The sequence below is a fragment of the Pan paniscus genome, chromosome 6 (genome assembly GCF_029289425.2).
Source record: "Pan paniscus chromosome 6, NHGRI_mPanPan1-v2.0_pri, whole genome shotgun sequence".
Taxonomy (NCBI): Eukaryota; Metazoa; Chordata; class Mammalia; order Primates; family Hominidae; genus Pan; species Pan paniscus.
The window spans coordinates 12,219,318-12,225,317 of record NC_073255.2 but is presented as its reverse complement, the minus strand read 5'-3'; positions in this window follow the sequence as shown (position 1 = coordinate 12,225,317).

Sequence of the window (6,000 nt, the reverse complement as noted above, 5' to 3'; positions counted from 1 at the left end):
GGGGTATGACAGCTTCACGCCTGGGCTTTTGTTTTACTTTCATTCTACTCTTAGACCATAGCAATCTTTCTGGTGCTGTGGCTCAAAATCCTAGGGACTGTGACTTCTTCCACCTAGACTTGGCAAAGAGCAGTAAGTCCCTGAGACCTCATCACCTTCTCAGGGCAATGTTCTGAAGCAGAAGCATGGCTCTGCTCATCCAGGACCATAGGTCTCTCTTCTCTTAAAGCCAAGGGGTATCTTTTTCTTACCTTGATCTTCTCAGTCTATCTCCCCACAATGCCTCTTTCCCTCATATCTTAATCTACTCAGTTGGCTTCAGTTTCTAGGAAGTGCATAAAGTCTCCAACCTTCCACATACCTTCTCTGAAACAATGACACACAGAGAATACTATCAGCAGGAATGGGGGATGGAGGAGTTAAGAAGAAACAAAAATATGGACAGAATAAGAATTATACAATTGGCCGGGCTCAGTGGCTCACACCTGTAATCCCAGCACTTTGGGAGGCAGAGGTAGGCGGATCATGAGGTCAGGAGATCGAGATCATCCTCACTAACATGGTGAAACCCCGTCTCTACTAAAAACACAAAAAATTAGCCGGCCGTGGTGGCATGCACCTGTAGTCCCAGCTACTCAGGAGGCTGAGGCACGAGAATCGCTTGAATCCGGAAAGCGGAGGTTGCAGTGGGCTGAGATTGCGCCACTGCACTCCAGCCTGGGTGACAGAGCGAAATCCCTTCTCAAAAAAAAAAGAATTATACAATTAATATGCCGAACTATTTCCAACCAAGTCTTGTTCTTGGGCTCGTTTTTTCCAGTGCTTATATCACTAGACATGTGGAAGACCCCTCACAATGTGACATCCAGGCAAGTTTCCTAGGACATATGGTCTGCTGGTGTGCAGTTTCATATATGGTTCCCTTATATGTCAATCTCAGTGTAAATAAGACTCCAAACAGGATGGTGAGAAGTAAGAAAACCCCATTTCAAACAAGCTTCTTTACCCTTGAAGTCTGTGAATTAATCTATTTATCTACTTTGAGCTTTCTCTTTGGTTGGATGCACAGTCATTTAATAGTAGAATAATTGGACATGAGCAGATTGTCTAAGTGCACAGGTAATGGGGTTTAAATGTTCCTTTTACATTCTCCCTCTGGCTTGCCTGACTAGCTGCCATTCTTGATTCAGGATGAGACTTATTTATAAATAGGCAGGTTACAGCATCATCTATTTGTGTGAACTAAGGAGTTCAAAAGTTTTACCCCAAAGAACAAAATATCTTCTCTATCTGTGGTTGCGATCTGAAATTCTACTAGTTTACATTTATTTTCTTTGTAATACACAATGCTTCTGGGATAGCGAATGTGTCCGTTTAAAAATGCACATATTGTTCTTGGGAAAGAGACCACTTTTATGTAACGTGATTTCATGTGATGGCTTTGAATTCGAAAGAAGCTGCTAATGCCCTGACTCTCCTAAAGCCTTGGGAGATGTTGACAAAGACTACTGGGAGAATGGTGTGTAACTAATATAATCATGATCTTGACGTGCTTGTGGCTAGCAAATAAGACCATCTTTAAAAAAAAAAACAAGTATCCATAATTCAATGACACAGAATCTTCATTCCTTAGATGAAAAGCCATTTTTATACCTGGTTTACCTACTCAGAGAAATCTCAGAAAATCATTGAGTAATGTTTACCTGGTCCATGGATTCTTCACCTCCACCATACTCTGAGCTGCTGCGCACTCAGGCTTGGAAGTTACCTCTTGACATCTTGTAGTTGGCTTCTGTTGGGTACTGCTATTTTTTTAAATCACTTTCCTCCCTGTGAGGCCTCTTTGTTAACTCCCAAAAATAGAGCTAAAAGCAGGTGGAGGCTTTCAGAAACTTCACTGAGCACAGGAGAACAATAGTAAAGAATCAAAACTTAAAGCTGTATTGGCCACAGCTGCTCCTAAGTGTGAGACCACACACCCCTCCACAAGAGGTGGGTCCCTAATGACAGTCTCTCTCCTTAGCTTCCTCCAATGTCAGAGTAGCAATTTTATCTCCCACCAAGAAAAGGGACATTCACCATGTCTCGCCTATTGCCAAACCCCACCATCAAGAACGAAATCATCTCCAACCGTTCAACTCTGTCCTTTTTAAGAGAATCTGCCAAATTATTATGCATACAATTTAAGATCTCATCTCTTAGATGGAATGGACAAATTCATAGAAAGATACAAATTATCCAATCTGAACCAAGAAGAGAACAAAGATCTAAATAGATCTATAACAACAAAAATATTTAGCAATTACAAATTTTTCCACAAAGAAATGCATTGGCCCAGAGAGCTATGCTCATGAATTCTATCAAACATTTAAGGAAGAAACGATACCAGTACTAAACAAATTCTTTGTGAAAATAGAGGAGAGAACGCTTCTGTATTCATTTTTATGAGGTTAGTATTAGCCTGATCCCAAAGCCAGATAAAGACATCATAAGAAAAGAAAACTGAAGGATATGAACATACACTTCTCAAAAGAAGACATTTATGCAGCCAAAAGACACATGAAAAAATGCTCATCATCACTGGCCATCAGAGAAATGCAAATCAAAACCACAATGAGATAGCATCTCACACCAGTTAGAATGGCGATCATTAAAAAGTCAAGAAACAACAGGTGCTGGAGAGGATGTGGAGAAATAGGAACACTTTTACACTGTTGGTGGGACTGTAAACTAGTTCAACCATTGTGGAAGGCAGTGTGGTGAATCCTCAGGGATCTAGAACTAGAAATACCATTTGACCCAGCCATCCCATTACTGGGTATATACCCAAAGGATTATAAATCATGCTGCTATAAAGACACATGCGCAGGTATGTTTATTGCAGCACTATTCACAATAGCAAAGACTTGGAACCAACCCAAATGTCCAACAATGATAGACTGGATTAAGAAAATGTGGCACATATACACCATGGAATACTATGCAGCCATAAAAAAGGATGAGTTCATGTCCTTTGTAGGGACATGGATGAAGCTGGAAACCATCATTCTCAGCAAACTATCTCAAGGACAAAAAACCAAACACCACATGTTCTCACTCATAGGTGGGAATTGAACAATGAGAACACATGGACACAGGAAGGGGAACATCACACACGGGGGCCTGTTGTGGGTTGGGGGGAGGAGAGAGGGATAGCATTAGCAGATATACCTAATGTTAAATGACAAGTTAATGGGTGCAGCACACCAACATGGTACATGTATACATATGTAACAAACCTGCACATTGTGCACATGTACCCTAAAACTTAAAGTATAATAAAATAAAATAAAATAAAGAAAAGAAAACCAGGCTCATGAACATAGGTACAAATATCTTTAATTTAAAAAATTAGCAGAACATAGCCAGCAAAATACAAAAAGAACTATACATTATAAACGAACAGATGTATCCCAGAGTACAAGGTAAGCTCACATTCAAAAATCAATGAATACAATATATTAATAAAATAAAGATAAAAAATATGGTCATTCCAGTAGTAGCAGAAAAAAGCATCGGACAATTAACATACTAGGAATACAGGAAACCGCCTCAATCTGGCACAGGACATCTACAAAAAGCCTACAGCTAACATCATACTAAATGTGAAAGACTGCTTTTCCTGTAAGATCAGGAAAAAGGCAAAGATATCCAGTCTAACAACTTTTATTCAACACTGTACTGGAGATTCTAGCTAGTGCAAAAAGAGGGGAAAAGAATGTAAAGGCATGCTGATTGGAATGTAAAGCCGTACAGATGGGAAAAGAAGAGGTAAACTTGTATGTATTCACAGATGACATAATCTCGTGTATAGAAAATCCTAAGGAATCTATAAAATCTATTGTAACTGCTGAGCTCAGCAACATTACAGAATGCAAGATCACTGTACAAAAATGAATTATATTTCTATAAACTAGCAATCAACAATCTGAAAATAAAAATAAGAAAATAAACATATTCACAATAGCGTCAAAAAGAATAAAATACTTAGGAATAAATTTAATGAAAAAACCACAAGATCTGTACAAGAAAACAGTATAATATTGTGGAAGAAAAACACTTATATAAATGAAAAGATATATTATGCTCATGGAATGGAAGACTCTGTCATGTTAAGGCTGCAATTCTCCCCAAATTGATCTATATATTTAAGACAATCCCAATCAAAATCTCAGTAGGCTTTTTCAAGAATAGAAATAACAAATTGATCCAAAAATGTATATGGAAATGCAAAAGACATAGAATAGCCAAAATATTTTTTAATTTCAAACTTATCATAAAGTCACAATAATCAAGACAATGTGGTACTGTCATAAGGATAAACATATAGATAAATTGAACAGAATAAAGAGCTTAGAAATAAATTTATGTTGAATGGATACTTGACAAAGTTACCAAGGTAATTCAATGTTGAAAAATATTTTCAACCTTTTATGCAGCACAATATGACATACATATGCAAACAAACAAAACTTAGACCCTTACCTCACACTATACAGTAAAAATCAACTCACTGTGCACTAAAGACCTAATGTAAGAGCTTGGGCTAGAAAGCTTCCAGAAGATAACATAGGAAAGATCTTTATGGTCTTGGGATAGACAAAGATTTCTTAGATAGGATACAAAAACTAAGATCTATTAGAGAAAAAAAATGATAAATTACATAAATAAATAACTAGTACTCAGCAATAAGAAAGAACAAACTACTGATACTTGTAGCAAAAACATTTTGCTAAGTGACAGAAGCCAGACACAACTACATATTGTGAGTGGTTCTGTTTGCCTAAAATTTCTAGAAAAAGCAAAATTATAAAGACAGAAAGCAGATGGGAAGGGGGGTTGACAGCAAATGAGCATGAGGGAAATTTTGGAGGTGATGGAAATATTCGAAAGCTCAATTGTGATGATTGCACAAGTGTATACATTTACTACAACTTATGAATGTCATTATAATATGGTATTGGGGCATAATCTGAGGCAGTGTGCCCATGGGCTCCAAATGGAAGATTCCAGGGAGATGCAGCCTGCATTCTCCCCCATGACCTCCCCACACCATACATCTGAGTCGCCTACCAGGCCTCTCATCCTGCAAGGTCACATTGGCTCAGAGTCTTTCATTAGCCATGCTGCCAGTGCTCTTCAAGGCGTAGCGACAAGTCCTCTCCCAAACTCCAACAAGTTGTTGCAGAACTATTCATGCCTGCTTGGCCATTATATAGCATTAAATTTAGAAGATTTAGTCTGAGATTTGTCTTCATTCTTTTACCATCTCATAGTGAGTTTTCTGACTTAGTGGTTGACTTAATGACTCTGAACTGCCTCTACTTGATTCTAGAGATAATCTCTAAAAAGAGACTGACATCTGCCAAGTGACTAAATTGATCCAGGTGGCACGTGAAGCGCAACAACACTCAGGGAGCTGTTGGTAATAGTCCCAAGCCTGAGGTCACCTCCTAGCCTAGGAGGGTCTTGCATCTCCTCATTTAAGTATCCCTCCCTTTGTTTCCTCTGCGCTTTTCTCTTGTTAGAGATATCATGGACTCCTAGATTATTCTCTCACGTTCCTCACCTTTTTCATCCTATTTTTATTTCTTTATCTTTTCCTCCTATTTTCTGGGGATTTCCTTAATTTCCTCAACTTTCAATCCTGTGTTAATTTTGAACTACAGAGACATACATTAAAAGGTGTGTTTTTTTGCTGTTTTTATTTAAATGAGTTTTCCTTAAGACATATCTCAGAATTCAATGGAAACTTTTCCTGTATCACAGTTATCTCTAATACAGAAAGCAGAAATGATGATTAATGTATGATCAATATTATCAGCCAGCCATCTTGGTGAAGAACAGAGCAAAAGAAGAGTAGTAAATGAGTACTAAAACATATACAAAAAAAGCTCTCAAAAGGGAGGTAGAAAAAATGCTCCCAAGAAATCCATAACCTCCATCAAAATAAGAAAGCCA